Below are 25,564 nucleotides of genomic sequence, written 5' to 3'. Positions count from 1 at the left end.
CATTTGTTATTTAATATTGTTCTAAAAGTGCCACTCAGCATATGTAAAAGCAACAAAATAATACATATGACTATTCAAAAAAATGAATGCTCGGCTATCATTATTTTAATCTAATTATATACTTAAAAAGCATAAGATAACAAAAAATCATAGAAACAATAAAAGCATTTAATAAAGTCAGTTACACAAGAAATAAATGAAAATCAATGCCATTCTTGTAAACGAATAGTAAATGCTTAAAGAATATAGAGGGGGAAAAATTTCCATTCACACTAGCAAAAATAACAAGAATAATAATAAAGAATGAAAAGCCGGCAGGGCGCTGTGGCTCAAGCCTGTAATCCCAGCACTTTGGGAGGCCGAGACGGGTGGATCACGAGGTCAGGAGATCGAGACCATCCTGGCTAACATGGTGAAACCCCGTCTCTACTAAAAATACAAAAAACTAGCTGGGCGAGGTGGCAGGCGCCTGTAGTCCCAGCTACTCGGAAGGCTGAGGCAGGAGAACGGCGTAAACCCGGGAGGCGGAGCTTGCAGTGAGCTGAGATCCGGCTACTGCACTCCAGCCTGGGGGACAGAGCAAGACTCTGTCTCAAAAAAAAAAAAAAAAAAAAATGAAAAGCCTAAAACTTGGAGTAAATAAAACAAAAGTTTAGTGGAACATGTGCAAAAGTAAAAATAAAACTATTGACGGACATTAAAAAACAATGAAGAGATATAACTTGTTTTGGGGTAAGAAGATTCAATATTATAAACGTATCTGTTCTCCCCAGCAAATCTACATAATCAATGCAATCCCAACAAAATTTGACAAGTAATTGTAAATGTCAATTTTAGTAAAACTACTCACCAGCAAGTAAAATCACACAAACAAATGTGAAGAAAAAGAAGGGAATGAGGAATGACTTGCTTTATATATGTTATATAGCAAATGTGCTATACAGCTACAGTGACTTAAAAATTTTCATCCTGGAAAAAATAGGTGGACACATAAATGATACAGATGAGATAGAACATGAATAAACTTGAGTATATATAAAAATTTAATATGTGCTAACGAAAATGTTAGCATGATAATTTTTAGAAACTACATATTAGAATCTATAAGACACAACTAAAGCAGAAACCAGTAGAGATAAAAGAATGAAAATAAATTAAACAACCACATTAAAAGTTGGAACAAGAATAAGGAAGTAAATCAAAACAAAGCAGAAGGAAGAAAATAAATAGCAGAATGTAATGCTTTATAAAACTGAATAACAGAACTAGTAAACAAGTTAAAGATCTGGTCTTTCAAGAAATCAACAAAACACACAAAGCATGAGCTCACTCAATCAAGGAAAAAATGGGAGAAAGCACAAATGCATAAAAAAGAAATGGCAAGAAGCAAACAACTACTGAAACTGAAAACTGAAGACATTAGAAAACACTTTGTGTAACTCTGCTCAAGAAATCTAAAAACCTAAATAAATGAATAATTCTTTTAAAAGGCAATTTCCCAAACTGATTCCAGTTAGAGAAAGTTTAAACATACCAACTTCCTACAAGAAATAAATAAAATTATCAAAGACCTACTTTGAAACAAACAAAAACTAACAATAAAAAAACACTCAACCTAAATTATTTCATACACAAGCTGTACCAAACCTTCCCAAAAGAAGTAATCCCAATGCTACTTAAGCTGTTCCAGAGAATTAAAAAGGAATAAAATGTTCCCAATTCCTTTTGAGGCAAGTATGATACTGATACCTGAATCTGGTAAAGACTGTATCAAAAAACTACAGACCCATCTCACTTGTAAATATGGATGCAACAATAAATAAAATATTAGCAAAGAGAACCAAATAGCCAATTAAAATAATGTTCCAGAGATGCAAAGAGAGTTCAACACAAGAAAATCCATTAATGTAATTTGACATGCTAATAAATAAAAGAGGAAAATCATGTGAACTATAAACACTGAGAAGGCAGTTGACAAAATTCAAATTTTTGTAAAATTTGAAAAATCTCAGATTTTAAGAAAACCTTTAAAATCCAGGAATCAACAGAAATATGGGCATCCCTGGCATGCTCCTCTTGAGGGCAAAGCACACTTCCTTGGGCGGGGAGACTGTAGCAGTGGTTCTTTATATGCAGGTGAGCTCCCAGACGGGTGAGGGGGATCTGGGCAGGATACAGGCAGGCATCTGATGCATTACAGAATAGACTATAGTAACAAAGTATCACCACCACAGACTACTTCAAAATGCAAAGGAAATAAGGAAATATATACATATATATATATGTACACACACACATATACATATTTACAATGAGAAATCTGGCTAGATATTGTTATGTACATCATCTAACTGAATAGTCCTCCACCACTATCCAAGAAATAAGAAGAATCATCTCCATTTCACAGAAAAAAATCTGAGGATCAAAGATGCTTAGAAACTTAGAGAACATAGCTTGTAAGTACAGGGATTGGATATACATGCAAACTGTCAAGTTCTAGTCCTAGTTCTACTCCACTCTCCTCCCTTTATCTTTCCAATCTCCTTCTCCGAGATCCTCAGTGACCAAACCCAAAAATAAGCTAGAGGGCAGGGGACTGCAGATGTAATCCATACTGATCAGCCTACTGAGACACAGAGCAGGGTGCAGTGTGAGGTCCACATCTGGAAGGGCTAATGGAAGGTAATAGGCACATCCAATGTCTTAACTGCAAAACAGGGATAATAAGAGTTCCGGCCACATGACTTGTTCCAGGATTGAATAAAATACTGCATTTAAACATCTCAGCACTGTCTTGACACTGATCAAATGCTCCATAAATATTAGCCATGTGAAAGACTGCTTCTCACTTGCATTGGTTAAATACCCTGAATCACACAGGCATTTTTCACTCAAAAGTTAGGGTTTTGTACTTAAAGCTTGAAGAACATAAAGCAGCAGAGAAAGGACACAACTGGCTCCATCCACTAACATCCACTGGAAAACTGGGTAAATACCACAAACAAACCAACATCTGGGCAGAGGAACAGGCTGATAAAATGAGAAGCACCAATTTCCCCTCAAAACAACACTTTAAATCCATTTTTAAAGCCGTGCCAATGAGAAACATTTTCACAAAGGGAACATCTTTTTGAGATGTGGTCTCATTTTAGGAATATGAACTTTGCACCCTCCCATAGACGGTAAAGTTCACACTTAATAATTTTGGTCATAAATGACCACCTAAATATGTCAGAAGTAATTTAGCATCTGTGACCCCTAGAGCTGAAAATGTAGATGAATGTAATTAACCTACTTCCAAAATTGAGAGAAAAAAAAAATTGCTCTATTCTCTCCTGACTTGGGAACATATGGCGTCGGATTACATGGTTGGCACCTGGCTGACTGCTGGGTCCATGTGTCGCATTCTAACACAAACAGGCAGAGGCACAGAGCCTGCCCAGAGGAGTTGCCAGCCAAATTCAAAATGGGCAGCTTGAGCCACAGGCTCAGCCAGAAACTGCTATTAACAGCCTGGTGAAGGAAATAGAGCTCTCAGCACCACCCTGCTGAGCCCAGTTTCCCCTCTTGCCCCATGACCTCCTCCATAAGCATGTTGAGAAGGACTCATGAGGTTGCTTTCTCCATTGACACACATCATCAGCACTCCTGGCTCTATTTGTCAGAGAGAAATTGAATTGGCCTCAACTCAACTTTGGGGTTGGCTCTCTTCAGTTAAAGTATTTTGAAGCAAGTAAATCTAACCAAATGCTTTCCATCCTAATTAAAGGTGTGCTTGTCATTCCCCCCACCCAAGCTCCCAAATCCTAGCATGTTTCTGTTGAGCAAAGGACATTCACCTCCAAACTAGCATAAAGAAAGCAAAATGTATTATCAGCACCCTCCAGCCTCACTCTTCTGTTCTCTCTCTCCTATCTTGTTATAGATTCCATCTCCTTCTCTGTAAATCAATCCCAAACCACTGATGCACCATGAGGCTGAATTGGCACCTTTACATCCCAGTTCCCCAAGTTTCCCATTGCAATTCTGAGTGCCCCTATATTAGATGATTATTTCCTTCCTGTGATTATTTCATTTCTCTCTCTCGCTGTTTTTTTTTTTTGTTTTTTTTTTTTTTTTTTTTTTTTTTTTTTTGAGACTTTGTTTGAAATATGCCTACCCATTTCAGGTTGAGCCATGGGAAGGAAGGTTTAGCCCATGTCTCCTGTGGGATTTTGAGGCATCCCAGGAACCAGTATAGCGTTCGTACAGTTAGAATGATAAGAAGCCTGGGGAAAGAGGGAAAGAAACCAAGGGTAAGAAATGTGTGGCTATTTTGACTCAGTTGCAGCACTGAGTCATAACAGGCTGGGAAGTGGAAGACATTAGTGACAAGGAGAAAAGATTACTAAAGGGATTTTTTAAATGGATCTTTTCCAAACAACTGGGAGGATTCCTACAACCAAATGAGAAAGGGTCAGCTATATCCACTAGAAAGACGTACCCCTCCCACCCCACTATCAATATACACCCTCTGGACAGGACAGTGTAGTGGTATGGAGGGCAGTTCTCTTCTTCCCATACCCCTATCTTGGTGGCTGTAGTAGATATCTGCTGCTGCTCTCTGCCCAGAGTCTATTTCCTGTTTCTTCTGTTGGTAACATCCTCATGTGTTTAATGAAACAACTCCTTTTCTACTACAAATGATTATGGTGAGGCCACATATCCTAATACCTTACACTCACCCCCATCACCAATGGCCATATGGATGGGCATTTGACCCAAGCAAGCAAGACAGCTTCTTATTTTGCTGCCATAAACGAATTAATCCCAAAAAGTGGATGGGAAATCCAAGCGAGGTCAATTAAAATCTCCATTGAAATTTATATAGAACTGAAGCCTACAGAAACAGCACAGTCCTTCCACTGGAGCCGCCAAGGTGGGAATATGTAAAACTGGAGCTGCCTGTGCCTTGTCTCCCAATATGTGCAGGGAGCTACTAAACAGGTCTGTGTGGAGCAGGCAAGAGATAGGGCAAGGTATGGAGGAGAGGGATAGAGGTGGGGCAGAGGGATGATGAGTTGGAGGGGAGATAGAAAGAAATATGGGAACGGGTTTGGGGAGAAAGAGTAAGAGAAACATGGAAAAATAGAGACATGGGAGAAGACATGGGGAAGAGACAAAGAATCCATGAGAGAGAGGGGGAAAGATGAGGGAGAAATACGGGAGTAGAAATGGGGTGAGCGAAGAAAAAAGAGAGAAAGGGGAGAGAGAAAAATGAGAGAGACAAGGTACAGAGTGATGAGTAGAGAAAGATGGAAGGAGAGATGGGGAGAGATAAGGGGAGAGGTGGAGGAGACAGGAAATTGAGAGAGGGAGGGAGGGAAAGAGATGGGAGAGAATGGAAAAAGGAGAGAAAGATATACAGAGAGAGATAGATACAAAAAGAACGATGGGAGGGGTGAGGGTGAAGAGTGGGGAAAAGAAGAGAAGAGGGAAACCTGACGAGGTCTCTTGAGATCCCGGTTCCAGGCCATCCCTGAGACCACCTGCATCCTTGTGTATAATCAGATCTGAGCTGGGTCTTTCACTGGCAACCAAACGCATGATAACTATTCTAATGGCCTTAATTGAATCCAATCCTATTGCAAGCTGGGCTCTCATCAGCTTTGTTCTAGAACTCAAAGATATACCAAGAGTTTCCCTTATTACCTCAAAATATACATACCCTTAGAGAATCTAGCCAGCTGATTTCCATGCCTCAAATAAATGGAGAAAAGATCAGTTCCTTTCCCCTGCCAAGAGAGAGCATGTAAAGATCTTCATTTCTTCCTTCCTACTTCCTGATTGCAATCTGGCTATAAGAAACCAATTCTAGACCAAAGATACAAAAGAAACTATTTGGAGGTTAACAGAGACATTTAAGAGAAAATGATGTTGTACATCATACCAAAATTTAATATGACTTTATGCAAAATAGTAATGTGTCTGGTAATGCAAAGATTCTTCTAAAGTAGGTTAATAACAATTCAAGATTATTCTCCTTTAAAAAAATGAAAATGTATGTCAAATAAAAAAAGACCTAAAGTAACTGAATCTTGTACCCATTGAAGGAGCTGATTTACATAGATAGCATTTAACATTCCATCATCATTATCCTATCAGTCTCCTGTCTAATGTACAAGCTAAAGACGTTCAATGTGCTTAGAGGTTAAAAAAAAAAAAAAAAACCCACATACCCTACACCCACCAGCCAAAATGGTGGTAAATGACAAAGAAGAAAAAGGAAAAAAGAAGAAAAAAATAATTTTAGGCAGACAGATGAATATCAACTGGGAAGAGATAAAGACTCTCTCCCCCCTCCCTTCTGCACCAATATAGTAACCTAAAAGGTTGAATAAAAGAAAACTAAATATTTAAGAGTAAAACGTGGTTATCAAATGGGGAGAAGGGAAAAAAAGGGAGACAGCATTATGATAATAGTTGAGTCTGCCACAGCTAGAGGAAGCAGCTTCGAGCATTCCCGCCTTGAGTTAAATGGAAGGCAAATTTAAATGAAACACAGTTTGTCCTTTAGAGTCGAGTGTCTGAATATTTTTAGATTATTTTTTAATGTTAAACAAATTTACTTCTGATGAGACGAGCCAGGAGGAACACCCCACAGAGATTATGCACAGTATGGGTACAAGTGGAGAGAGAAAACAGAGGGTCACTATTTGTACATCCTCCTTGTCTTGATAGCAACTTCTTGGCCAGGTATGTGGCTGTGGCCTCACACATCTTAGGGCCCCTTTAGTGCTTGTGCCACCACGTCAAGAAGACCAGAAGGATCAGAGGCAAAATGAAGCCTTGGCAGTCGTAAAGCCATCCACCCATCAACCTAAGCACTAAGTAGTTCTGAACTGCACCAAGACTAGTAGAGAAAAGCCATAGCTTTCTAGGTGTGTGACCAGGGTGAGTATGGAAAGGTGCCCTTCATGTCAGTAGAAAGAGAGGTAACCAGTGGCAAAGGGAGAAGAAAAAGAGAAACAATAAGGCAGGAGAAGAACGAGCAGGGAAGTGGGAGAAGACAGATGGAATGATGACAGAGAGAATGGGAAAGAGACAGAGAAAAGATTAGCCAAGGAAAATGAAATTGTCTCAGCCTCCACAAATCTGGTTTCTTACTATGAACACCTAAGCTGAGACGCAGCCTTTCAACCGTTACTCCAAACACGTGCTCTGCTAGTCCCCAGCTCATGACCAGTGACAGTCATCCCTAATGCCACACTCTCCTCTTTCCTGCCAAGCCCAAGTGCACATCAGAGTCCTTTCAAACACAGTATTCCTGGCAGTGCCTGCTAGTAAAGGGGACTCTGCCTGTAATAGATTATCGCCAGTCCTAGAGATTTTTCTCGGACTCCCTCAAATCCAGATGGTACATCCTGTAGCAACCATCCACTCAACAGCAGGTCTTGCTCATGTCTGGGATTTTTCCTAGCAACAGCAAATTTTATTTACAAGAAAAAGGGACAAAAGTCAATTAAATAAAATGTGAAGCCAAGAGAAATATGCAGAAACCCCCCAAAATTGGAGGAAAAAAATCCCTAACAACCTTGGGCCATGTCTCTTTTTGTCCTACCCCACAAATGTGACAAGACTAAACCAGACAAACTAGGTTCTCTCAGCCGGCAGTCTAGTCTACTAAAGAACAAAGATAAAATAAAGTGACAGCTTTTGAATATTAATAGGGCATATCAGCAAGGGTGAGCAGGAAACAGTCGAAGTCATCCACAAGTTCTAAAATCAGCTCCTAAAAGCCCGAATTCATCTCATCGCTCCCCACTTTAGAATTCCACTTAGAAAATGAATCTTTATTTCAAAAATAAACTTCTGAGATGCCTAGAGATAAAAGCAGAGGAAGAAATACTGACACTCCACAGGACCATTTCTCACTCATCTTCTCCCCCAGGGCCCATCACAATGCCAAGCATATTATAGATGCTCAATAAATGTTTGTGGCAGGAATGATGTGGAAAGAAAAAGAGTGTTTTAAAATCAACTTCAGAATGGAAATGGGCTTTGAAAACAGGCTGTTCCCAATCAGAATCGTGGAAATTGAAAATAGAGTTTGAGGTAACTGAAATCTACTTCAGACATTACCTATGCAATCTTTGGAGGGTTTTCATTTCTAAACAAAAGCAGAAATGAAGTTTTCTGGGGCACTACATTTCCATCTTTTTTATTCACTCACTCACATATTCAATCATCCATGCAGTAAATTTTACTGGGTGCCTACTATGTGCCACGCAGTATGGAAGGTTCCAAGGATCTGGTGGGGGGAAAAAAAAAAAGCCATGCAAGGACCCAGCTATCACAGAACTTATATTTGCTTCATTCCTTTTCCCCATCCTAAGCCTCACCCTGGACCAATTCATTTACATTCTAGAGCCATTTCAAAATCCTGAATTGCCCCCCTACCACAAGCACCCCCTATTTCCCCAATTCATCTTGCCCACCCACTCTTTATTAACCTTTCTAAAAGATTACTGTTATCATGTTGCTTACCTGCTCAAAAACCTCCAGCAGCTCTCTAGTATCAACAACCTAATTTAGGACACATTTCTCAACCAGGTACTAGACAAAGTATTAGAATTAGAAAACAAATTCCATACTTCTCAGCATAGCACTGAGGACCGCATTAGTTATTTCGTGCTGTAGATCAAGCTACCCCAAAATTTGGCACCTTAAAACAACAAATAAGTATTATTTTCCAGTGTCTGTAAGTCAGGAATCCAGAAACTTAGGAATTAAAGCAAGGTTGCAATCAAGTTGTCGGCCAGAGCTTCAGTCATCTGAAGGCTTGACTGAGGATGGATTATCTGCTTCCAAAATGCCACACTCACATGGCTGTTGTTGGATGCCTTGTTTCCTCACCATGGACATCTCTCTAAAGGGCTTCTTGAGTGTCCTCACGGCATACAGCCTGCATTTCCCAAGGTGAGAAACTTTAGAGAAAGAAAAAGAGGAGGAAGCCACGATGCCTTTAGACTAGTAACTTCCTAGTCTTGGAAATCACACCCAACTCCTTCTGCTATTTTCTATTAGAGGTGAGTCACTAACTCCACCTCATATCATATTCCTTCATTTCTTGAAGGGAATAATATCAAAGAATTTGTGTGACCAAAAACTATCTATAATCATGACAGGAGTGGTGGCTCATGCCTGTGATCCCAGCATTTTGGGAGATCAAAGCAGGAGGACTGGTCTCTACAAGTCCTTCTGAGTTTGAGAGTTTGAGATCACCCTGGGCAATACAGTGAGACCTCATCTGTACAAAAAAATTTAAAAATTAGCTAGGCATGGTGGCACGCACCAGAGGTCCCAGCTACTTGTGGAGCTGAGGTGGGAGGATCGCTTGAGTCCAGGAGGTTGAGACTGCAGTGAGCCATGATCATACCACTGCACTCCAGCCTAGGTGACAAAGTGAGACCTCATCTCCAGAAAAAGAAAACTACCTATTATCAGACTCTTAACACATTGACGTATTTTTACATTTCTAGACTGGTATTTCCAGCTTAACCTCTTGCACTCCAACCTAGCTGTTTCTCCTGAATAGACTGGGCCCATTGTGCTATGGTTTGAATGTGTCCCCTTCAAAAATCCAGGTGTTGAAACATAAGAGCCAATGTGATGGTATTAAGAAGCGGGGCCTTTAAAAGGTGATTAGGCTAGAAGGGTTTCTTCCTTATGAATGGAATTAAAGTATTTGCTTCACACAGCATTCCATTCACTTGCCGTTCTACCTTCTGCCATGTGAGGACAAAGCATTCCTCCCCTCCTGAAAGATACAGCAGCAAGGTGCCATCTTGGAGACAGAGAGCAGCCCTCAACAGACAACCAAACCTGCTGGTGCCTTGGCCTTCCCAGCCTCCAGAAAATAAATTTCTGTTCTTTACAATACTCAGTCTGTGTTTTCTTATAGTAGCACAAACAGACCAAGGCACACTGTCAATACCAACTCTTTCCTCATATACTGTCCACACTTTGTCTCCCTCTTCTGTGTTCCAAATCTCACATACCCAGAGAGGTAGCACAGCACAGTAGATAGGATTATGGACACTGGGTTGCCCAGATGCAAATTCTACCTCTAGTTTTTGTGAGTTACTGAACCTCTCTTTACCGTGATTTCCTCACCTATAAAATAATGATCATAGTGCCTACTTTATAAGCTTGTTACAACAATTAAATAAATCAATACTTATAAATTACCAAGAATAGGGCTTGGCATGTAGTAAGTGCTATTATAATATCTGTTAAATAATATAAACATATACATATAAAACTCTTTTGCATCCAGTTCAAGTTCCTTGCTATAGCCCAGTGACTCCTTTACTAACCTCCTACTGCTATAACTGTGACTCATTTTCTAATAACTTCAGTCAAATCTACAAATTTTCAGTTAATTATCTTACTTGTGGATGTCCTACCTCACTTCCCGATTGTTTCCTGACTGTCTATAAATTCTGTACCCATAAGGTCGAGGAGACAGTATACATTCAATATCAAAGAAAGGAAGAAATTCACTCAAATTAGCTCCCAGAAAAAACAGAGGTCAGGCCATCTCCTCAAACACCAAAGAAACCACACTCATTATTTCCATGTGATCCTTTAATACCATAGAGCCAACCCAAGGGAGGCTTTCCCTCAAAGCCAGCCTTACGTGGGCTCACTTCCCCGCAAAAGAGGAACTTATGAAAACACCAAGTGGATCAGGTGCGGATGTCCTGAGACCTGGGGGTGGGGAAGGGCTGGGGTGAGCCTTAAAGAGGAGGATGAAGGCACTGTTATAACCCTAGGTAAAGCAAACTTCAATCTTACAGGATTGTTAAAATTTCAAGAGCCTAACATTTCAAAATAGTCACCACCAAATGTTCCTTCTTCATCCAAGATTCAGACACCATGGAGTTTTAAGTCTCCCCATCTGCACTTTTTCCCAAAGGGGTAGTGTTTCCTTCCCCAAAAGCTTACAGCTTCCGGTCAAAGCCAACATCTGAGTTAGACCATTTCTCATAGTTGGAACTTGCAGGGACTCCCAGGTGAAAATACAGGCAATAGGAATTCTTGCTATAGAAGGCTTCTTGAAAAAAAAATTCTTTTCCCATCACAGACAGAAGGTCCTAGTGGTCTTGATTTGGCCACTAAGAGACTACATTCATTCACAGAGTCATTTATCCACTTGTTCATTCATTCATTCCTTTTGCAACTAATCTTTACTAAGCATGTACTAAGCACATTGAGTGATACCAAGAAGTAGAATATCAGTGTCTGGACTTCAAGAATCTTGCCTGGAACAAGTCATCCTGTTAGGCCTCAATTTCTTTGTCTATAAAATGAGGAGGTTGGACAGTCTCTAGGGTTCTTTTCACTTTTTAAAAAAATGCTATTTGTCTGATTCTAATGGTTGCTCTGCTTTGTCAGGCAGGGTTGCTATGAAGATGAAGTTAAAAAAATGTGCATGAAAGTGCTTTGAAAACTATAAAGCACTGTTCAAAAAGTGTGGCATTATCCTCATTGTTGTTGCCATAGCCCAAAAAAATCCCTAGAGAAAAGTTTTCAAAGACCTTCTTGATAACATCCCACTGGGATCCTAAATAGGAAAAGCTCTTCTTCAAGTCTCACTGGGATCTCTCCTGCTGCTGGAGAGGTCCACAGGTTGCTTCTGTACATTAGCAGCTTTGGAAAAAATGCTTTTCAGAGACTGCAACTGCCCCCGGGAAAAAATTTTTATTATTTGACCTAATTCTGAGGTCTAGTCTAGGTCCAGAAAGCAAAAAAGCGGGGATCAATTAGTGATGTCTGCTATGGTCACAGGATGGAGAAGTGATCACTAGCTAATTGATATTTGTGAACTCCTTTTGTAGCTACAATGTATAAGCCCCATTGAATACCAGGTATTTTACTAAGGGTTTCACAAGCATTATCTCATTTATGAGGCAGGTACTAACATTAAACCCATTTTACTGATGAGGAAACTGAGACCCAGAGAAGCTGCCTTGCCCAAGATCTACTATGTGGCAAAGCCAGAATTTAAAACAAGGGCTTAGCAATCCCAAGGCAGTATACTTTATTATGACAATACACTGAACTTTAGGTGTTCCTAAGACAGCATACAAATAAAAGTAAACCAAAGGACCCTTCTTATGTTTTTCCTAAATAATAGATGAAATTGTTCAACATCAGCTTAAGGTTGGAAGATAGTCGGCAGTCTCTGGCTTAGCACAGGGATTGAACCTCTAAAGCTACATCCTGTAAACTTTTTGGATTATACGCTCCATTAGTTTTTTTAAATTGTGTCATCCAATCCATATATATCTTAATGTATGTATTTATTTTCAAATTTCATACATCTATCACAACACTATTAGATATTAAAATATATCAAAAAATGAAAACTTTTAATGAGAACTATATATAAATACAAATTTGAATATATCTCCCCAAACTCCAGTGGGATTGTTGTGTTCAATCTCTGAGACACAGCCACTTTTAATAACCCCAAGTGAGAACAATGTGTTTTGCTTATTTTCTTTCCTTCTGTTTCCTCTCTGGGCTCAGTTTCAGGATTTTTCCTAGGCAAAATGTCCAAGAACAGGACACCCTTCCCTACCTACCTTTAACCCCACCCCTACCTTCATCCCATTCCCATCCTTATCCCCCAACCCCTGCCCACCACACCCCACTTCCCCAAGCTCCCAGACATATCCATACCTTTAGGGTTTTTCATACTCACTACCTAAAGTCCCCGCTTTGAGTCCTTGTCCAGGACTGGCATCTCCTGCTGCGGCTAATGCCTGTGCATTCATTCACTTATACAACCAATGAACAGAACACTAAGCACTTGTTATAGGCAGGACCGAGAATCCAAAGATAAATCAGTCCCAGGCATACCCACACTAGGAGGGGAATTAACTCATATATATTAACCAATATGTTGTTAAGTTGAAAGTGATTAGGTCACTAAGAGAGGTGTGGGAGAGATTATTTCCAGCTAGAAGGCTCAGGGGAAACTGTATGAACAAGGAGGCTGAATCGAGGGCAGGGGCAGAACTCAGAAAAAGCAGGAGATACACCTCAGGCCCAGAGAGTACTGTGGAGCAAAGGCAAAGAGATGGGGGAACTTCCTAAAGAGGACAAAATATGGGCAAGATAATAGTCAACAGGTGAGAGTTGGTACATGGACTGGGCATTCCTGACAGAGAGAACAACACTTACAATAAAAGTGAAAGATAGAATAGCCACAGTGGCTGCAGCAGGCAGTCTAAGGAGTGTAGAACTTAATAGGGCTGTAGCAATGGTAATGACCCAAACCCTGCAAAGCTTACAGGGTGAACTGAGTCATTGAGGAAGAGAATGTGCAGAATAGCCACGATCAGATTCACCTTCTAGAAAGATGGCTTGGCTGTAGTGTGCAGAGTGCATTGTAGGAAGGCAGATAAGGGAGGTTACATTACCTGGGCACTTTCCTCTGGGAGTGGAAGCATTGCCAGATTGTTGCCTGGAACATCTTCGTAGGGCAAAATGTCTCTGCTCTAAAGAACATTCCTAGGCTATTCCTCAGTATTCTGAGGCCTTCTGTGAATCCCCTGCAGCCAGGCCACCATCAGAATTAACCACACATTGTAGATTGCAAGAAAAAGCCCATTTCTTTACAGCCTGGTGACTTTGGGAAAAGATTTCTAGCCATTCAGCCCTTTACAGCCTGGGGTGGGCCTCCTCGTGGGAGGACAGATTCTTCTCTTGGTCAATCAAAAACTTGGGAATCAGATTTCCCATTCAGTTCCAAGGGTGCTCTGGCCTGAGCTGACACACTGCCTCTTTAAACACATTATGAAGATTATCAGCAATGTATCAAGGTGTCTTTGCAGAATGGTATAAACTTCGGCTGCACTACTTATTGCCATAAACCACACTTCCAGGTTTTTATTTATATGCGCATTAGTTCAATATGATTGGATCTGTAGGCAGCAGAGGGGATTGGAGTAATTTATATATATATCAATAAAGGTCTCCAGCCAGCCACTGGGTGCTCTAAGGGGAACAGCACTTCCATTTAAAAACGCTAGGAACTGGAGAAATTGAAAATAACTCTCTATTTAGAGGCCAAGGATTAAGGCATTTTGCAAGGAAGGTCTCAGCCCAGCCAGGCTATGCTAAAAAGGCTGTTAAAATGTCATTTGGCTGATAGTTAAGCCATAGAATTTACCTTAACTCCTTCGTCTCAATTGGATTTTTATCTGTGAAGCATGGACCCTAACAGGAAGATAGAACAGTGTCCACACTGGTGGAAAAGGTGGCAGAGTTCACGGGCATATGTCAGCTTTTGTCTCCTAATGTCTATTTCCACTTTCTACTGAAAGCATCACCTCAGTGAACTCTTGCACACCCACTGCGTGAGGCCTTCATGAGGCCACTGGTCAAGGTTCTTTGTGATCCCAGGCCAAGGAAGGCTCCTTGTACAAGCTGAGCCAATCAGATGCTCTCTCCCAAGATTTTGACTATTAACAAAGTGTCATGAGGATGAAAAATCGTGGAAACTAACTTATCCCAGCAGTGGTACTCTGAAAAGACCCTCTGTTAGTTTCTGCCATCAACTCCAGGGGAGCTGCTCTGGTTCTTGATTCTTAAGCGTTTTCTCCCATTTTATGAACCATGAAATAGCCTTCCAATAAGTTCTCCTGCTTAGCTTAGCCAAGGGTTCTGCTGATTCCAACTAAGGAGCCTATGCAAGCAGGATAGCAGGGGCCAGGAGCCCTGCTCATTAGGCTTGGCCCCCTCACGCTGGTTATGTGACCATGGCCAAGGAACCTCTCTACTGTGGGTATCAGTTTCACCTGTTAAATGAAAGCACTGGGAGAGGCCAATGGTTCTCAGACTTCAGGGAGGAGCTAGGGATCTTGTTGAAAACCTAGATTCCGATTGAGTTGTTTTAGGGTGGGGCCCAGGCATCTGCTTTGTAACCAGCAGTGAGGCTGTCCCCACCAAACCTTAAGAGCACATTTTCAAATTATGCGTTTCGGGGCACTTCGTTCTCTCGAGGACCACAGGGATGGCCTCTGGAGGAGGACAGAAGTGAAGTAGGTGGCACTCTTGTCTCCACTAGGCAGTCTCCTTTTATGCTTTATATATTGAGGCTCTATATTAAATTTCCCCTGCAGAAAGGTCTCTACCACCGAGAAAAAAAAGTTGAAAACCAGCGGACTGGGGCCACTGGATAATCTCTAAGGAGGCTTACTGTTCTGATTACACACTGCACCTCCTCCTGCATGCCTTCCAAAGAGAAGCAGGTGTCAACACCTCTGGGGAACTGACCACCACATTTATTTTATTTGAGAGGGTGACAGGTGTGAATCAAATCAAGAAAAGTAGGTCCCGTTCTTGTCTGAAAGTGAAACAAGGGGGAAAAAAATAAAATAAAATTCAAGTACATTCTTGAGATTCAGCTTCGAAGGGAGTAAAACCAACTCTCCAATCCTGAAATCGTCCTAACACACCCAAGAGCAGGCATTGTATTAGCCTCGCTGGTAATGATGCAGCAGAGGCTCTGAATGACTCGCTCATAGTGACGCAACTAGACAACAATGCAATCCCCTGACCTCTCGACTGCGTCCCGAGGCTCCTCCTACGGTGCCTTTTCCTGCCATGGCATTTAGAATACCATAAACTGGAGCCAGAGGAGATCCATAAACAGCCCAGTTCTTATTTTTTACTTTAGAGTCCCTATGTGGCTTCATTTATTTTCAAAAGAGCATGTCACATGTTCATTGGCACCTACCCCACTATAAAATATCTGTTGACATTTGTGGTTTGGGGCTGGGTTGGATTAGTTGCTGTTTCATCCCATTCACCCACTGCATGTAGCAGGAGGCGAAACACACTTCTACCCTGATCCCCTCTCTCATATCTTCTACCCTCCAGGCCAATCTATATGTGTCCTCTGCAGAATGGGAAGATTTAAAAACAGCTACTCCATCTCGCTGTACAACCTTAGCCAAGGCACGTAACCTCTGTCTCTGTTCCCTGGCCCATGTGAAGTTGTTGTAAGGATAATGATAAAGAAGAAGAAGTCAACACTTGCTAACATTTATCCCTCGCTTACAATGAGCCAGACACTGAGCTATGTGACTACCTGAATGGTCTCAATCAGTTTTTACACAAGCCTGCAAGGTAGGTATGACAATCATTATCCACATTTTGCAGAAGGAAAACCTGAGGCAAAATGTTGCTGAAACGGTTAAATGTTACATAGCAAAAAAGTGGTAGAATGGGCTTCAGTCTCAGGAAGTCTGACCCCACAGGTAGGCTTTTCATTGCAACACTGTGTTCATTTAACTTCTCTATACTTGGCTGAAAAGTTTGGAGGCCTCTCCGAGGACTCAGAGGTAGGAGAGTCAGATGTAGACGGTAATTTAGGATAAATGAATGCAAAGACAAAACATCGCAAAGAACATCAGCCTAGGTTTGTCTTCACTAGCAGTGGGACCTTGTACCTCTTGCCCTCCTTGAGGCTCAGTCTTCTTACCAGCAAAATGGGGAAAATTATTCCTACCTTGTAGAGATTACGTAAAAATAGATATCTATGCATGACTACCTAACAATCACTCAGTAAATGGAAGTGATATAACATGCGTGGTTGTGTGCTGAAAAGTTAGCTGAAAAGTAAGACATTAGAATTCATGTAAAGTATTATTATATATGGGAGTAACGCAGAATTCCTTCCAAGATTATAAAGTCAACCCAGAGTTTTCTTCCATAAGTTAAACACTCAGAGAACAGAAGTCAAAAGTCCATAGTGTTAAACAAACGTATTTCCATCACCCTTTCATCCAACTTTTCTGAGTCAAAAGCCTTAAAATTCCTACAATAGGAAATATCTATTATATGACAGGGCATTACATATGAAGAATAATTTAAGTATTACTCCTTGTGGAAACTAATCTTTTTATACTTATCCAGGTAAAATTTTTATTAATATGTTATGCATATCCTTTTAAATATATTTCTATACATACATATACTCAAAAATACTGATTTAATGAGATCATATTACTCATGTTAAAATTAAAATTTACTTTTTCATTTAAAATGCCTTAGGCATCATTCTATGCCAGTAAGTGTAAATACACATTATCATGTTAATGCTTTCATAAAATTCCACTGTATAAATATACTATTATTAGCCAATTGGAAGTTTAGATGGCTTCCAGTTTTTGCTATTACAAGCAGCACTGTAACAGACATCTCTGTACATCCATCTCTGTATACTTTTCCATTAAGGTCTTAGGATAAATTCCTGGATATGGATTATAATGTCAAAGATAAGCACATTTAAACCTTTACTATATGCTTCCAAACTGTTATTCTCCAGAAAGGTAATTTCACTTTGGATTCCCTCTAATTGGTATGAGGGTAGAGAGATGTATTATGACTAGTAGTTTGAACCACATGAAGTTGTCATATTTGTAGGTCAAAAACAGTTGAATGTCAGCAAATTCATATAGTTCAGTCTAATAATTGATCCCTAATATGAGCCAAATATTGCCTTTCCACTTCAAATACTGTGTTGGCTGTTCAGAAAAGAGCAATTCACATATTTGCATTGCGTGCCTTTTTAGGTAGAACGGGAGGTAGAAATAGGCAGAATGGGAGGTGGCTTCCCTTTGAAAATGAGCAAGTATTTGAAGAAATTCTACTATCTGATCTGGAAACAACTTGTTCTTGAATAAGATAATACATTGATTTTGAGTCACTTGATGGCCAAGAATGAGTTGTTTCTCTACCATTGATATGGTTTGGCTGTGTCCCCACTCAAATCTCATCTTGAATTGTAGCTCCCATATTTCCCACATGTTGTGGAAGAGAGCCAGTGGGAGATAATTTAATCATGGGGGCAGTTTGCCCCATACTATCCTCATGGCAGTGAATAAGTCTCAGGAGATCTGATGTTTTATAAGGGGAACCCTTTTCGCTTTGTTCTTATTCTCTCTTCCCTGCCACCATGTAAGATGTGACTTGCTCCTCCTTGCCTTCCACTATGATTGTGAGGACTCCCCAGCCACGTGGAACTATCAGTCAATTAAATCTCTTTCCTTTATAATTACCCGGTCTCAGATATGTCTTTATCAGCAGTGTGAAAATGAACTAATACAACCATCCTTCTTTGTCAAGGGATAAATCTAATAAAACTGAAAGGAAATTGGTGTTCATTGTCACTAGTCCTTTAGACCATCTCCCAAAACATGAACTAAATCTAAAGGAATGTCAGAGCTGAAAGCACCTATGGCCACCTCACCATTCCTGGATTGTGTTCCAGGGACCACCAGTCCCACAAATGCTCTGAGATCACATACACTGATGGAATAGGACATCCAGGAGCCTCCTTTTGGTGAGTCACAATGCACTGAAATAATCAAGGCTCTGAGAAGTTCTGCAATAAAGGAACCTGCTACTTGTTTTGAGCTCTGCTTTTCTCACACTTGTTGGACCACAAATGCCTTTGACCATGTAACATTTATTACCATACAGTGGAACAGATTTTCAAAAATTCCAAATATCTCACTTTATTAGAGAAGAAACTGAACTATCAAAGTTACAAAGGCACCAAGGTTAGAAGTATTCTCTCATGCCATCAAACAGGTACTTACTGAGTGCTTGATATATGCCAAAATCTGTGCCAGACACTGACAAATTTGGTGAACATGACATAATCCTTGACCTCAATGAGATTATGATCTAGTGGGAGTAAAAGACAAATTAACAGGCAGCTTCAATTTAACATAGTTTTTAATCTAGAACTTAGTGCTTAGTGTGGTTATTGAGTACTTCAAATGTGACTTGTGACACTGAGGAACTGAATTTTTAAATTTAATTTTAACTCATTAATATTTAAACTTAAAAATTGTACCAGTGTAAAGTATTTTTCTACTAAATATAGCTTTGTTGTTTCATGAGGACTATATATTTCACTGTAATCATTGAAAATTAAGCATCTCAATTGAGATGAACTGTAAGTGTAAAACACAAACCAGATTTCAGAGACCTTGTTAAAAAACAATGTAAAATATCTCACTCACAGTTTTTCTATAATTTGATTATATATTGAAATGTTTGTATTGTGGACAGATGGGTTAAATAAAATAGATTATTAAGATTAATTTCGCCTAGCCCTTATTTAATTTTTTATGACATGGCCATTAGAAGATTTAAAATTACACATACAGTTCATTACATTCCTTTTGGACAGAACCGATCTGAACGAGTGAGCATGTCAGGAAGCACACAGGAGGTGCCTAACCAAGATCTGAGCAAAGCCTCCCAATAGTAGATGATTTTTAATGATGAGACCTGTAGGAGTAAAAGGAAAGAGCCAGGAGAAGAGAGGAAAGAAGAGTCTTCCTGAGGGAGGGAGCAGTTGTGCAAAGGCCCTGAGGTTGAATAGGGCAGGGCTCCTGATTCCAGATCCCCATGATTTCCAGCATATCACACCTTCTGTGCTTCAGGCCACCAAATGCTCCTCCCACAGATCACTACTTCTAAAACCACTAGAGGCTCTTCATTTAAAGTGAAACTGCACGTGGACATGTGCTTGGAAAAGAGCACTTTATTCACATTTCACGTAGATCTAAGCTACATGTACACTCTGCTCTTGCATAGGTTACTGATTTATTCAAAATATGTGACAATTTTACATTCCTCAAAGGAATCTTCTTTATAGGAAATATCTTCCACCAGAGCAAACATCATATTACTCCCAGTAAGTATAACTGTGAGTGGCTCCTGAGGGCTCACAGCTAGTCTAGAGCAGGGGCAGCGAGGGAGCTTAGTTGCAAAGAATGGGTGCACAGTGAGACACCAGGAGGCAGTCTAGCACAATGTTAAGAGCTCGGGTTCTGATGATCTACCACTGACCGGCTGTGTGACACCACAGAAATCTCCTAACCTCTCTGGGGCCTTAGTTTCCTCATTTGCAAAGGAGGAAAAGAGCAGCATCAACTGCACTGTTGTTCAGCCTCACCACTACTGACGTTCAGGCCAGACAATTCACCGCTGTAAGGGCCTGCCTGTGCGCTGCAGAGTGTTTAGCAGCATCCCCAGCCTCTGCCCACTAGATGCTGGTAGCACCTCCTCACCCAGGCTGTAACAACCAAAAACATCTCTAGACATTACCAAATGTTTCCCAGTGCACCTCCAGTTGAGAACCACTGATCTATTGCAGGAGTCCTTGGGAGGATCCAATGGAGTCCCGCATGAGAAGGGGCGGTACGGTGCTGAAACCCAGCAAGCGTTCATGAAAGATGTGCTAAATAAATCCACACAATAAAGGGAGGAAAAGCTCCTGCAAGAAAGACAATGGCACTTAGCAGACTGCCATTTTGTGAATTTAACCAGCCATCACTTTAGTTCAAGAACCTCCATCTATTCCCCCTTTTCCTCCCGCCAAAAAAAGCCAGGGCCTGGGTCTCCCGAGTAATGTGGGCAGAAAGGCCCTGCAAATGGGACATGACTGCCTCGATGGATTTAATGGTGCTTTTTAAATGTGGATAATTATAGGGCCTCTTCTAAGCAAGTGCACCAGTGGGGGGAGGCTGCGGGCTCTGGGGCACTGTGGGCCCACATAGCTCAGCTCCGTCGAGCTGATGGTAATGTTATTAAATGTGCTCTCTCCTTTTATTAGGCATCTTAATAACCTCTAAGTTGCACCCAGGAGAGTTGGTGCAGAAAAGGAATTCTGGCCAACCTAATTTGTATTTGAAAATACCCCATAGGCCAACGGAACAAGATTCAGATGAATTTCACAGGCAGCTGAGGGCTACACAAGGCAAGTGTTTCCAAATTGTACTCGATTATAGAATGCAAAATGCCTGCCTCTCTGCCTTCCCCATCCCCATTCTTTGCCCTCCTTTTCTGCCAGTGTCCCTGCATCCCCTCCATGTGCATCTGCAGCCACACTCCAGCCATTGGCTAATACAGAGAACTTAACCTGGGTGCTCCCTGTCAACAGGAAAATAATGATGTGAACTATCAGCTATCTGATACCCTGAGCCAGACCCCGATGTATTCCTCACAACACCCCAAAAGGTGATTCCCCATTTTATAGAGGAGCAAACTATGGTTTGAAAAGATTTGCATCTTGCCAGAAAAAAAAAAATATATATATATATATATATAGAGAGAGAGAGAGAGAGAGATAATTACAGAGCATAGCTCTAAACCCACTGCCCTCTGACTCCCTACCTGGTGCTTGTCACCACTGCTGACATTTTTCAATAATTGGGTGGTGACAAGGAGTAAGTCCGTGTATTCATTCACCATGCACAGATGACTGTATGTTCCAGACCTGGATGGAATGCTGAGAAAAGATGCTGCCCCGCCCTCAGAGATTTCATAATGGAAATTATACACCATGGAATGAACATCTAAAAGGAATCAAAAGAGGAGAGTAGCAACTCACATTCATTCAACATTTAGTGAGAGCCTACAACATACCAGGCAGTGTTCTAGCTACTAGCAACATTGCTACAGACACGAACAAAAGGACTAGGCTTGGCAAACATTCCAGGTACAGAATACACAGAATCTGGCAGTCCTGACTGAAAGGGAAAGGGACAGGGAAAAACTGAAGGAGACACAGACGTGCCTAGTGCAGGACACTGAGGATGAGCCAGCCATTAGCTGAGGCTGAAGGCTGGGATTTGGGAAAGAGGATAGCGAATTTGTTGTTAGAGTTGTCATAAGACATTGTATGAGCTTCCTATTGCTGCTGTAACAAATTACTACAAATCTATGGCTTTACACAACCCAAATTTGCTTTCTTATAGTTCTGGAGATGAGAAGTCCAAAATGAGTCTTAAGGGGATAAAATCGAAGTACTGGCAGGGCTAGTTCCTTCTGAAGGCTCCATGGGAGAATCCATGTCTTGCCTCTTCCAGAATCTAGAGGTTGCAGGGATTTCTGGATTTGGACTGCATCACTCTAGCCTCTGCTTCCATCATCACATAGTTATTTTCGGTCCCTAACACCTCTTGTGTCTTTCTTACAAGGATACTTGTGATTACATCAGTCCTGCCCAGTTAAGCCTGGATAATTTTCCCCATCTCAAGATCTTTAACACAATCATCTAGGCAAAGTACTTTTTGTCATATAAGGTAACAGTCACAGCTTCCAGGAATTAAGAGATGGACATATTTGGGGGAGTCATTATTCAGCCTACCATAGATATCCAGGAAGAGATGTTCTATAGGCAGTTGAAAATGTAAATCTAGGCTGGGTGCGGTGGCTCACACCTGTAATCCCAGCACTTTGGGAGGCTGAAGTGGGTGGAATACTTGAGGTCAGGAGTTCGAGACCAATCTGGCCAACATGGTGAAACCCCATCTCTACTAAAAATATAAACAATTAAGAAATTAGCCGGACATGGTGGCGGACACCTGTAATCACAACTACTCGGGAGGCTGAGGCAAGAGAATTGCTTGAACCTGGGAGGCGGAGGTTGCAGTGAGCCAAGATCGTACCACTGTACTCCAGCCTGGGTGACAGAGTGAGACTCTGTCTAAAACAAAAAAAAAAGAAAGAAAATGTAAATCTAGAACTTGGTGGAAATGACATTCGTAAGTCAGTAAGTGAATTGAATCCACGAGTTCAATTCACTCATTCATTCAACCATTCAATAATTGTTTATTAAGCAGTTAATATGTGCCAAGAAGATAACTGCACCAAAGCAGTTGATTTGGGACTCATGCTCATAGCTCATAGTTGATGGGAGTTTATGTAAAAACAGGGCATAGAGCGTGAAAAGCAGAAGACTGAACCCAGCACTTTGGGGAAACTATGAGGAGCAGACAGGAAAAGAGGAACCAATGTGAACTTGTCCAGGTTAAGACTAACACCATTTGTACAGTTTTGTTTGCCATTGTGGGTGACTACAGGTCATGGGGCATGTGATTTCAAAATATGTGTCTGGGGCAGGTTGGGGAGGTCTTTCAACTAAATTATTCTTGAGCTACAGCATCTCTGGAGGATCTGTTCTCCAGCCCATCACCACCAGTAGAGACTATGGCTCTGGTCAGTTCTTTTTCTTGCCTTTTCTTAGCCAAGTGCAGTCATTAAGTACTTCATATCCAATCACTACAGCCCAACCTCTTGGCTTCCCCAGTAATGGAGGCAGCAAGAATTTAATCCATGGCAGCCTCAGGTGCAGAAAGACTATACTGAATATTTTATTCCTGAGGTGATGGGAACTGGAAGCCCCTGGAGATGATCTGACTGAATCTTGCAAGTGAGCCCTTCCGGGAATCCACTGGGTAACCGTGCTATTGGCAGTAATGACTGCCACTTGAGCCTCAGCTTCCCAATGGGAGGGGAAGCTGCATTAATGTGCAACAGTGCTAAAAGGCCAGCTCCAACTCTGCTTCCAGGAAATTAGGGTTTGTTTTTAAAATCTTGCTTTCAGAGGCTTCCTGTCATCTCTTTGGATCCAAAAGATAGTTGTTGCTAATTCCCCCCTCAACAACTCCACCTTTATTATTTTATTTTATTTTTTTCAGAAAGAGCCAAATGAAAGGAGAACAAAAAGGTCTAACAAAGAGAAATCATTTAAGGTACATTTCTTCTCTTCAGTAAATTACCTGCTTTGGCTTACATCTTTAACTCCTCTCAGTCTGTAATAGCTAACACAAGAAGACAGTAAGTGTTAAAATGGACGGGAGAAAAACAGATGCATTATCAGGGCGGGAAATTGCATAGATTGTGTTGGTAAGTAAATACCATTTGTTGAGCGCTGAAGTACTAAAATGAAAAAAGAGACTATTTGTCCTTAAAAAATTAAGTGTTTTGAAAAACTGGATTAGATTTTTTTATTGCTCTTCACAAAATTGAAAACAGATGGTATGCGCTGTAGACTTAAGAAAACACAGCAAAAGTGGAAAAAGGTCAGCTTCAGTGTAACTTGGAGGTGAGAGGACCTGAAACCTGACCCCCCTTGGCCATGAAGACCCCTATTCAGATCTGATTTGTGATGCTGGCTCACAGTTGCATACACTGAAGGGGTCAGGTGTGACCTGGAAGTCGGTAGCTGGACAGCAGAGAGCTGAGCCCCTACAGGCGCTTGAATGTGCCCACTTCACCTCTCCGCTCTAATCCTGTGCATCCTTCCAGAGAAAGTTCCTGCAGTAAGCTCTCCTATCCAGCCCACAGAGTCGTCTGCCTGCTCTGAACTCCCTCCTTGCTAATTGGACCATCATTGTGTCACATATCTTGCCTTCTCAGAGTGGGCACTCCTTGAGGGACAGTTGGGTAGCAGCCATTTAGAGCATACATGGTCCCCTTTCCTGACTGGAAATGGTCCCAAACTATTTCTTGCTTCATAGATGAGCCTGAGGTTGGTTTATTTGCCTGTAGAGAGTGTTTGTACACCTTGTATCCCATGGAGTAGTAAGTGAACTAGAGGAGGTGTGAAAGATGACTTTAGGAGGTGGTACAGATATTTTCTAAAGAGAAATCAGTACTAGATAGCAAACATTACTATCTATTATATAGAAAGGATTTTCAATTTAGTAGTAATGATGTCATTTTCATGTATTCTAGAAAATACATATATATACACACAAAAAAAAAAACTCTCAAAATATGACTATTAAGGCTGGGTGCAGTGGTTCACACCTGTAATCCCAGCACTTTGGGAGGCCAAGGCAGGAGGGTCACTTGAGGCCAGGAGTTCGAGACCAGCCTGGCCAACATGGTGAAACCCATCTCTACTAAAAATAAAAATTAAAAAAATTAGCTGGGCATGGTGGTACATGCCTGTAGTCCCAGCTACTCGGGAGGCTGAGGCAGAAGAAATGCTTGAACCTGGGAGGTGGAGGTTGCAGTGAGCTGAGATCACACCACTGCACTCCAGCCTGGGTGACAGAACTCGACTCCATCTCAAAAAAAACAAACAAACAAAAAGAAAAAAAGCTATTAAATATCAATATACTTTAGTTTTCAAAAGTTAATTAATATAGAAAAATATTAAAACTTAATGTGGAATTTAGATATGGCAAAAATCATAAAGACCATGTGCAAGGACTGAAGTGTTGGAAAACACTGCCCTAGATAATGAAGACTTCTTCATTATCCAGTAAATATTGTCATTTGGGTATATCTCAAATTCTATTTTTGGCTTATTATCATCATTGTGGTTTTGCTTTGTTGTATCCTGAGAAAACCCCAGTAAGAATATTTTTTGAAAGAAGAAGAAAATGGAGGCTTTCATAGTGATGACATTTTATTGCCTTGATAGTCAAGGCAACCAGCTCTGGAGTAAGAACAGACTTCTGTCTGACACTGTTCTTTTCTAGCAGAATGACTTATAAATGTAAATAATTAGCTACTCAATGCCTCAGTATTCCTATCTACAATATGGAATTGTTATGAGGAAGAAATGAAATAATGCATGCAAAGTGCAGCCTGGCACAGAGAAAGAATCCAATAAATAGCACCTATTGCAATTACTAATAGTAGTAGAATCAACAGTAACAATAAAAACTGACATTTATAAAGAAATTCA

The sequence above is a fragment of the Colobus angolensis genome, unplaced genomic scaffold (genome assembly GCF_000951035.1).
Source record: "Colobus angolensis palliatus isolate OR3802 unplaced genomic scaffold, Cang.pa_1.0 Scaffold27, whole genome shotgun sequence".
Taxonomy (NCBI): Eukaryota; Metazoa; Chordata; class Mammalia; order Primates; family Cercopithecidae; genus Colobus; species Colobus angolensis.
Note: the sequence above shows the minus strand (reverse complement) of the source record.